Genomic DNA, 10,752 nt, shown 5'->3' with positions numbered 1-10,752 from the left:
AGAGAGAGAGACAGAGAGAGAGACAGAGACAGAGACAGAGAGGCAGACAGAGAGACAGAGACAGAGACAGAGAGAGAAACAGTCATTGAAACAGAGATAAACAGTGACAGAGAGATACATAAACACTTAGAAATTCTCTGCTTGATGTGATGATTGGAAGATGACTAAGTCCTCCTACTGTGTACAGAATTTTATTCTTTTAAATTTTATTCTAAATTTAAGAAATAAAAAAACATTTCCATACCATATTAGAATAAAAAAGAACATGAAAAGTACATTAAATTGCAAATCTGTTATGTATAACCTGCTACTTATTCTTTTTACATATATAATCAAGTTACCTTGCAACTCCCGACCCCCTTTTTTTCTTCTCTCTCCCTGTCCTAGAGCTGGCTACTGTTAGACACAAATGCGTGTGTGTGTCTCCATTTTAAACATACTTGTATTATAGCAGTTCTTTCTCTGGATGCAGAAAACATCTTCCTTCATATGTCCTTTGTAGTTAATTTGGGTATTTATAATTGTCAAAATAACTTAGTCACTCAAAGTTGTTCTTAAAATAATATTGTTCTTATCGTATGCAACATTCTTTTGGATCTGCTCATTTTACTCATCATTTAGTGCAAATCTATTCATGTTTTCCCAAGATCATTGAACTCATAATTTCTTATAGCACAATAGCATTCCATGACAATCATATGCCACTACTTGTTCAGCCATTTCCTGATTGACGGGTATCCCTGTAATATCCAGTTCTTTGCCAACATGAAGAGAACTGCTATAAATATTACAGACTATATACATTCATTTTCTTTTTCTCTAATCATCCTGGGAAACAGACCTAGTACTGGTATTGCTGGGTCAAGAGTATAGGAAGCTTAATAGCTTCATGGGCATAATTTCAGATTGCTCACCAAAATGGTTGGACTAATTCACAGTCCATCAACAATGAATTAGTCTCCAATTTCCCCCACATTCCTTCCAACATCTGTCACTTTCCCCTTCTTATAGGCATAAAATGACATCTCAAAGTTGTTATAATTTTCATTTCTCTAGTCAATGATGTTTTAGAGCATTTTTCTCATGTGATTATAAATCATTTTGATTTCTTAACCAAAAAGCTACCTGTCCATATTCTTTGACCATTTTTCAATTGGGAAATGACTCATGTTCTTACAGATTTGACAAAGTTCTTAATGTATTTTAGATGTGAGACCTTTATCCAAGAAGCTGTCTATAAAACTTTTTTCTCTAATTCTCTGCTTTCCTGCTGTTCTTTCCTACACTTGTTTTGTTTGCACAAAAATTTTAATTTAATGTAATAGAAATTATTCATTTTACACCTCACTCTGCTCTCTATCTCTTGTTTATTCATAAATTGTTTGCCTATCCATAAGTCTGCTAGGTAATATATTCCATGTTCTTCAAATTTTATTCTGATAATATCTCTTTTTTATCTAGGTCATGTATCCATACTATTCCATTTCACTTAAAATGTTAAATTTATTGGCATACAATTTGGCAAAATAACTCATTACAATTGCTTTAATTTCATCTTTGTTAGTGGTATATTCACCCTTTTCTTTTTTAATACTAGTGATTTAGTTTTCTTCTCTCTTTTAAATCAAATTAACCAATGGCTGTTTTATTTTTATTTTTTATAAAACCAACTCTTAGTGTTATTTGTTGATTCAATGTTTTTTCTTATACTCAGTTTTATTAATCCCACCTTTAATACTAGGACTTTCCATTGAGGGTTTTTAGAGTTTTTTTGTCCCTATTGCACATCCAATGCATTGGTCTGTTCTTTTTCTAATTTATTGATGTTAGCATTTAGAGATATATTTTTTCCTCTGGTTACTGCTTTACTGTATACCATAAGTTTTGATAATGTTATCTCATTATTGTCATTCTCTTTAATGAAATTATTGACTATTTCTATGTTTTGTTCTTTAGCCTACTCATTCTTTAAGATTAAGTTGTTTAATCTCCAATTAGTTTTAATCTATGTTTCTGTGGTCCCTTATTAAATATAGTTTTATTACATTGTGATCTGAAAAAGATACTTTCAACATTTTTGCTTTCTGCTTTTAACCATAAAATTTTTCTCTCAAAATATGGTCAATCTTTGTAAAGGTACCATGAACTTTTGAAAAAAAAAGTATATTCCTTGCTGTTCCCATTCAATTCTCTCCAGATATGCATTATATCTAGCTTATCTAACATTCTATTCACTTCCTTGACTTCTTTCTTATGTATTTTTATTAGATTTATCTAGTTATGAGAGGGGAAGATTAAAGCCCCTCCACTATTATAGTACTACTATCTATTTCCTTCTATAAGTCATTTAACATTTCTTTTAAAAATTTAGATGCTATAGTATTTGGTGCATATAGGTCCAGTATTGATATTGCTTCATAGTCTATGGAACCTCGAAAATCTTTTAATTAAATCTATTTTATCCTAATTTTGTCTGATATCATGATTGCTACCACTGCCTTTTTTGCATTAGCAGAAGCACAAGAAATTCTATTCTAGCCCCCCATTTTAATGCAGTGTGTATTCTCATTCTTAAATGTGTTTCTTGAAAAAAACACGTTGTTGGATTCTGATTTTAATCCATTCTTCTATCTGTTTCCTTTTTGTGGGAGTTTATCCCATTCACATCCAAAGTTGTGATTATTTGTGAATTTCCCTCCATCTTTTTTGATTTTTTTAAAATTATTGTTCTCTAACATTCTTTATAGACTAAAATAGGAGAGTTTTCTTAGGGATCTTGAATACTTTCTACTGACATCATGTTTTGAGAGGAATAAACAAAGGGGGAAAGGCAGACTTTACACTTGCTTTGATGTAAGAAGAGTCTTGCCTTGCTTAGAACTGCTTGGACAAAGGAGACTCCTATTTAATGAAGCTCTATGTGGACTTATCTGGATTTTCTGGAGTTTTATGTAAATTGTTTGTCACTGAAACAATTGCAGTGTGTATGTGATATATACACATATATGCTAAATAAAATAATTTTTGCTAAAGTAGCATGTCATTCCTTCTCTGGCTTGAAAGTAAAAGATTGCTTTTGCTTAGCATGAGAGCAGCTAGGACTAGATGAGGAGTGACTTTGTGTGGCACATATTACCCCTGAAACGACTAAGAACATCCAGGCCTGTAACACAGTACTGTGAGTTGGCTTGGGCACATGAATTTCCACCCTTAGGTCCCACCTTACCAATTGTCTGTATTTTCCAACTTTCTCCCCAAAACATTATATACATTAGTGAGACATCATGACCTAGGTACATGAATGGACTGTAGTTATTATTATTTTGCCTTCCCTTGAGTAAATATTGAGGCTATTCCTGCTTATATTTTAGTGCTTAGCAAATGTTTTATATTTGAGGTTAATAGTATCTTATTGATTGATTTTGTGTAAATAGGAAGCACTCAAGTAGGGCTTCAGGAGCTACAGTGGTGAGTAGTAGAAGTTAATTCCACAACACTGGGGATAACTGTAGGACTTTGAGCTATAGCCACTTTGCTGTGGGCATCCATGTTTTCTCCCCTAAACTCTCAGAAAAAACCCCAGACCTGTTGATGAGAGAGAAGTTTAAGATGCATAAGCCAACAGAAAAGGAAGGAAGAGGGATAAGAGTGGCACATTTGGATGCCATGCCCATGGATGATATTGATTTTATGGCTATGTCTGAAAACTCACCCAAGCTATATGAGGATCATATAGTTTAATGCTAGTAAGTTTTGGATCTAAGAAATGAAAGCAGGTTTTCTGAATCCAAGTCCTATACTCCTTCCAAAATGCTCCTCTATTTCTCAGAATACACAGAATTCTCAATTATGGAAATTCATTAGGGCCTGCTCTCTTGTTGATAAATTACCATGCTTCCTACATCACCTATTCTATTGAAACTCTCCCTCTCTCCCTCTCTCTCTTCTCTCTCTGTCTCTCTCTCTCTGTCCATTGCTTTTAGCTGAAAGTTAAGAATAAAACATCTGATTATATTAATTTCCACCAAAGTATGAATGATTGATAGGTTGTTCATATATTAACAGTCCCTGGGATATTTGAATTTTAAAAGAGATTACCTTATTTATAGGAAGGACTGTGTTTCTGTTAGTAGGAGTCTGGGAGAAAGATGTTTAGGCTGGGGATAGAGGTAAAGATGGAGACATTTCCTGGGCCTCTAAAAGTATACTATACAACTGTATGTTTACCCAGTTTATCTGTAATGTCAGCCCTAAGAAAGTCTCTAAAGCTTTGTGTCTTCACTTCATCAGATATGGAGAAGGGAAAAGGCTTCCTCTCTTTTAAGTTTCTTTTCAAGTTTCCATTGCTATGATACTAAAAAAAAGGCTTTTCTCTGGACTGACTAGAGAATCATCCTGTGACTTCCTGGGTTTGCATGCATAGCTGCAGCTATTGAAGAAGGGCAACAATGTTGTATACTAGAATGAGGAAGAGTTTTGAAATGATATTGTAGAAGAATCACTTGAAATGATTAGGGGTGTTCAGTCTGGGGGAAAAATAATAAAATAAAATATGATGAAAGACATAAAATGATTGTCTAGGTGTTTGGGGATATGGGATCTCATCTTGGACATTAGTTTGCTATGTGCCTTCACTGATGACTTAGTCTTTTTGTGATTCAGCTTTCTAAATGATTAAATAAAAAGTTGAAAAGTAATTCACAGTCATAGTTCTGTACTTCTATTATGTTATAGAACATTTATAAGTCTGTCATATAGAAGAGGGATTAGAACTGTCCTAGTTTGGTCTAGAGGGAAGAATGAGGACCGATAAGTGGGAGCATTTGAGGGACAATATAAGATGGAACCTTAGAATATGGGAACAAGCCAAAAATTTAACAGGAAAACCACATTCAGGATTTGAGTAAGCTCCTTTCATTGTATGTGTCCAAGCAGAGGATTACAGGGATACTTTAGAAAGGGTTGCTACAAGGCTCTTCAAATTCCTTCACAATTGGCATGTATATGATTCCAAATTCATGACCAGGTTCTATCCCAAGCCTTCACGTGAGGCCAGGCTTGCAAACTATATACATAGCATCTTACATCAACATACATGGAACATGTATGGCCAGGGAGGGGCACTCTGAGCATATCTTCAAATGTCATACTCTGATGATTCATTTTGACTTGTATGTGATTGGGTTCTCAAGAGTTATTTCAGTGGATCACAGTTTTGCTAAGTTTGGGAGTAAATATGTGGTAACAACAGATTGTGCCCCTATGATCGGGGAACTGACTTAGATAAGTTCAAACAGGTTCATTACCATAATGTTATCTAACATAGAGATAAGTATATATTTTTGGACACAGTAATTCATGAAAATATCAACTAAAGTATGGAGAGGTTGTGTTCTGCATTGATAGATGGACTGCCCTGCGTGATGTAATCATGGTCATTCAGGTTTCTAAAGAAGCACCCTTGAGTCATATTTATTGGGATAAAGATGTCCAGGTTCTATGCTATGATGGTGATGATGATGATGATGACAGATATGTTTCTGCATGTGTGCTTTACAGTTCATAAAGTAACTTAACAAACATTTTTATACTTAATTCTTTTTAACCTCCCTATAAAGGAAATATGTTATCACCACTTTGCAAACTAAGACTAAAGACCTAAATGACTTGTCCAGCATCTCACAGGGGCAGAATTGAAATCAAATCCAGGTTTTCTGACTCCAAGTCCATTACTTTTCCCCCAAATCCCTCTTTGTCCCAAAAAATTCTTTTCTATAATTAAGTTGGCTTACTACTTCTGCCCCTCCTTCCCCCTTCTAGAAGGTAAAGAATCTGGCTCTTTTTTTCCCCTACTGCAAATATAGGGTTGAGTGTGTGGAGTGAATAATAATGATTCCTTTCTTTTCATCATTTGTAACCATTCCTATATAACCCTTCTCATTTTCACCCTGTCCACTGTTTAACATGCTAGTCTGACACGTCAGAGTTTGGGAGAAAAAAGATGGACAGGATGAAAGGGGTGTTCTGGGGTGGTTTGCACCTGTTCAGAAGGGGGAGAGTGTAATGAAAGCTTCCAGAAGAAGAAATGGCGGTTCTTCTAATTGCATTTTGGCACATTTCCAATTGCAAGGTTCTCATATAACCATCCTTCCTTTAAGATCACTAAGTCAGCTTGACTTTCTTGCTGATGACAGAAGTACCCCCATCAGGGGAAAACAGAGAGAGAAACCATACAACATAACATTTACTATTGTAATTTTGCTCTCATTATTATATTATTATTCTTTGATATGATAGAATACAGTTTGGCGGAAGAAAACACATATTGCATAATAATTTTGAATTTTCTTCTTCAATTATTGCCAATGTTTGGGAGCCTCAAATTTCTAAGTCCTTCTTTGATCTTGAATATTGTAACTTTTGCCTCCTGGATGCCTCAAACCTTCACAACCACTCTAAACCTTATACACAAAATAGCAGTCAGTGATGTATACCTTTCTCCTCGTCGTTCATGCATTTCCTTTGAATTTCCAGAGTGGTTTGTCACTGCATCTTTTTCTTTAGGAACCATTACATAATATGACTATAATTATGTAGCTCATATGTTGTCATATTTAATTTATTATTTAAAATGTGTGTAAATATGGGTTGTTTTGTATAACCGTTATAAAACTTATTGTTAAATGAGATCAAATGCATATTATTTTCAATAATATCTTCAGGCTTTATAGGCCTTAGTTTGTGTAATTCTTTCATTACCCTTACAGAATTGCACTTTCTTTTATCCTGGTGTCATTATAGATTCTTCTCTTGAATCCCCACCCAATTGAATGAAAGACTTTTATGTATTTTTTACATTAAAAATGAAAATTATGGAAAACCAAGTAAAAAGTCAGAGTTCTCTTACTCATAAATGGAATTTAAAGAGTAATCATAGCTATTATAATTCCAAGTTGTATATTTTATGTAAAATATGTTATATTTATACATAGTCATAATGTGCTATTATTCCTGTTTAAAACAAAAGATTTTATAGAGATGTATGCAGTTAACATGGGCATTTAACATACCAAAGACTGGTATCAGATTTTCAAGCTAACTTTTTTTTTTTCTTTTTGTAGGGGGGAAGTTGGAGCAATAGTAAATGTCAAGTGTCTGAGGCTGGATTTGAACTCAGGTCCTCCTGACTCCACGGCTGGTGCTCTATTCACTGTGCCACTTAGTAGCACCCTCTCCCCTTTTTTTGAGTGTATATGGAAGTACGGCACCCATGGATTCAATACTGATGTAGAATGGCACCGAATCTTTGACCTGATCTGTTTTCAAACTCAGCTGATTTGTTCCATATAAACACTCTCCTCAGTACTCTACCTTCTTCTAGGGGCTCATCATATTGGTGCCAAGCTTAGTTTGAACAACCGATTAGCTTTTGCTGTACTACAACTCTAGAGTCTTAAGCATGCTCAAGCAATCTGCCAGCCTTAGCTTCCCTAGTATTTGGGATTAACTGTGTGACCCACCACACTCAGACTCAAGTTAATTTTAAAACATGTTCAGTTAATGAACTTGGAGAAGCCTTACCTGGTATATCTTTATGAACTTGTGACTATCCTCAATTACAACTAAAAATATTTTGTTCCAGATTCCAAATCAAGACTGAGATATTTGAAACTTTGATTCACTTTAAATCTTGTGTCTTGGAAGGATTGAAATCAAGTGCCTTGTTTAAATAATATTTAATATGTCTCCTTTCTTATCTTTCTCTAAATTATTAGTTGATATTCCAATATGTTTTCTTCTTTTTTTTTTTTTAGTAAGCAATTGGGGTTAAGTAACTTGCTCAAGGTCACACGGCCAGTTCTGGGTGTGGTGCTGAGTATCTGAGCCCAGATTTGATCCAGGTCATCCCAACACTGGAGCCAGTGCTCTTACTCGCTGAGCCACCTGGCCGCCCCTAAGCAATTGGGGTTAAGTAACTTGCTCAAGGTTACACGGCCAGGTGTTTCTGGGTGGGTGCTGAGTGTCTGAGCCCGGGATTCGATCTCCAGGTCTTCTCAACACTGGAGCCAGTGCTCTTACTAGCTGTGCTACCTGGCCGCCCCACCAATATGTTTTCTAATCACAAACATAATGAAGAAATCCTTCATGTTTTGACGTAAATGCTCATCTTAGCCCTTTAGTTTCTCTTAACTTTCCTTTTTTTGCTACTTACAATCTTCCCAGGTACCTATTCCCAACTTCCTTTGATACAAAGCAGCATGTAAATATATTTTTCTTATATTGTGTTTCACAGTTACCCTCTGTCCAACATAGCAATTACTCAGAAGGCTCCACATTGATTGGCTAAGGGGTATATGGGAATGGTACAGGAAAGGTCCTAAATGATGATTCTTGATACCAAAAAAGGGTTTTAGATTTTGCTTTCCTCATCTATAAAATGACAGTTTTGGATTGATTGACCTAAAGTCTAATCCTAAATCCTATGATGCTATACTATATTCCTTATTCAAGCTCTCCACAGAATTGATTCAGTTCAAGAAATGACATTAGGGACTCTTCTGCTCTGCCGTGCCATAACCAGAGTGTGGGCAGGAAGGCCTAGGCTTATATCAGGACATGGACACTTGTGAGCTATGTAACCATGAACAGCCTCTCTCAGTCTCAATTTGAGAGGAAGAGTGAGACAGTGGAAAGGAAGTGACCTTGGAGACCAAGATCTAAGGTTCAAATCTCACCTCTGCCTCTACAACCTCCATGATCTTGGTATCATCATTTCACATTTCTGGGCTTCTGGTTCCTCAGCTATAAAATGATTCTGTACTACATGGCCTTTAAGGTACATCCCAGACCTAAATCTGTGATCTTTTAATCCTGCCCAAATTCAGTTTGGAGGATAAAAAATAAGGGGCAATAATTTTGATCTCTGTGATCTTTTTAAAATACTTTGTTTAGGGAAGGACAACTTAGATGAAAACTCTAGTTTCAATCACCCAACTTGGAACAATTCATTGAAGTCACCTTATGAACAATGATGCAAATAGGCAATATTATCAAGGCTTCTTTCCTTTACTGGAGCCTGCAAAGGAGCTGTAGCTAATCAGAACAAGTGGACCTTTTGGCTGCTTATTGATGTTGCAATGAAAAAAGAAAAGGCACTGACTTCTATGCCAAAAGCATAGAAGACCAGTTATCAAATATATGAATTACCCTTACTGCTTATATGTCAAGTGAAAATACATTTCACAAGAATTTTTGAATTATCCAACTCTAATTATTAACCTAGACAACATATACCATGTAAAATGTTCCTAATAAAATAATACCATTTGAAACATAATGAAAAAAAATGAAGCTAATGTTCAGTTATTGTTGAGAGGCAGATAGATGGCACGATGGCTGGAGTGTGGCATCTAGAGTCAGAAAGATGAGATAAGAAAATCCTGCCTCAGACACTTAACTAGCTATGTGACTGGGACAATTCATTTAACTGTTCTATGCTTCAATTTCTTCATCTTTGAAATGGGGATAATAATAATGACAATCCAAGGGGTTATTGTGAAAATAAAATGAGATAATATTTGCAAATAGTTCTGCAAAACTATATGTGTTAGCTGTCATTATTGTCATTAGATGTAAACTGCTTATTAGTATTTAAATTATTTTTTTCTTTTACACATTAGCCTGCATTAGATCTTTAGCTGTAACTCAAACATGATATTTACTCTGTTTGATCACTACCCAGGGGACCATCTGTGTTACTACCATTGTTAGGAGTACTTTTATCTTCTAAACTCATTGTAATAATTTAGAAGATAATTTTTTAAATTGGGGATAATAACGGAATGACCTTGCCTTTATACAATAACTTGATATTACAAGTATTGGGAGCCATTTGATTTAGGAAAAAAAAATTCTGAAATCATTTGCTGCATGTATTTCCAAATCTTGTTCAATACCTACTTACTTGGTATTTTTAAAGTATAGTACTGTCTGTAGATACAGATAAATGAATCAAATAACACATGAGCCCATTTTGGCATGGATAGTTGAATACTTTTCCCAAGGTATTGAATTGGAAGATTTATTTATGTTACATAAAAGAGAGTGGTCCTAATAGAAAGTGCATCCATAAGTATCTATTTAAATCTCCTAGATCAGATGCAACAAAACTATAAACTGTTCTCAAAACAGAGAGAAATAGAGAATAAATTTGTATAGCACAATGCATTGCACAAAAGAGAGCAGTCACTAATGTTTGAACAAATGAATGGATTAACTTGATGCCACATAAATGTTATTTTGACTGATAATATAATTTCCTCCTCAAAATGCTTCATTTTGATATGTACAGCTGAGCCCTGAGTGGTTGCCTATACAAAGGGATATTGATAGAGAATATAGACTGAATCCAGGATAAAAATAATTATTCTCTATCACATAAAGTACATTATAAGAAAAAACTGGTAGCATTTTCTTTAAAATTTATATTCAGTTTATAGAATAAGTGTTTCATATATAGAATAAAAGGTAGATCTTTTCTTGGAAAGAAACACTCATTAAGGGGAACAGAAAGAGGAGAACATTGTACACAATTATAGACACATTGTATCTATATCTGTATCTGTAACTTTATTTTATTTTATTTTATTGCTTTTTGGAGAGCAATTGGGGTTAGGTAACTTTCCCAAGGTCACACAGCTAGGTTTGTGTGTGTGTGTGTGTGTGTGTGTGTGTGTGTGTGTGTGTGTGTGT

Source organism: Petaurus breviceps, unplaced genomic scaffold (assembly GCF_028583685.1).
Source record: "Petaurus breviceps papuanus isolate PSGF00001 unplaced genomic scaffold, PetGlider_PUasm1.0 181, whole genome shotgun sequence".
NCBI classification, from domain to species: domain Eukaryota; kingdom Metazoa; phylum Chordata; class Mammalia; order Diprotodontia; family Petauridae; genus Petaurus; species Petaurus breviceps.
Note: the sequence above shows the minus strand (reverse complement) of the source record.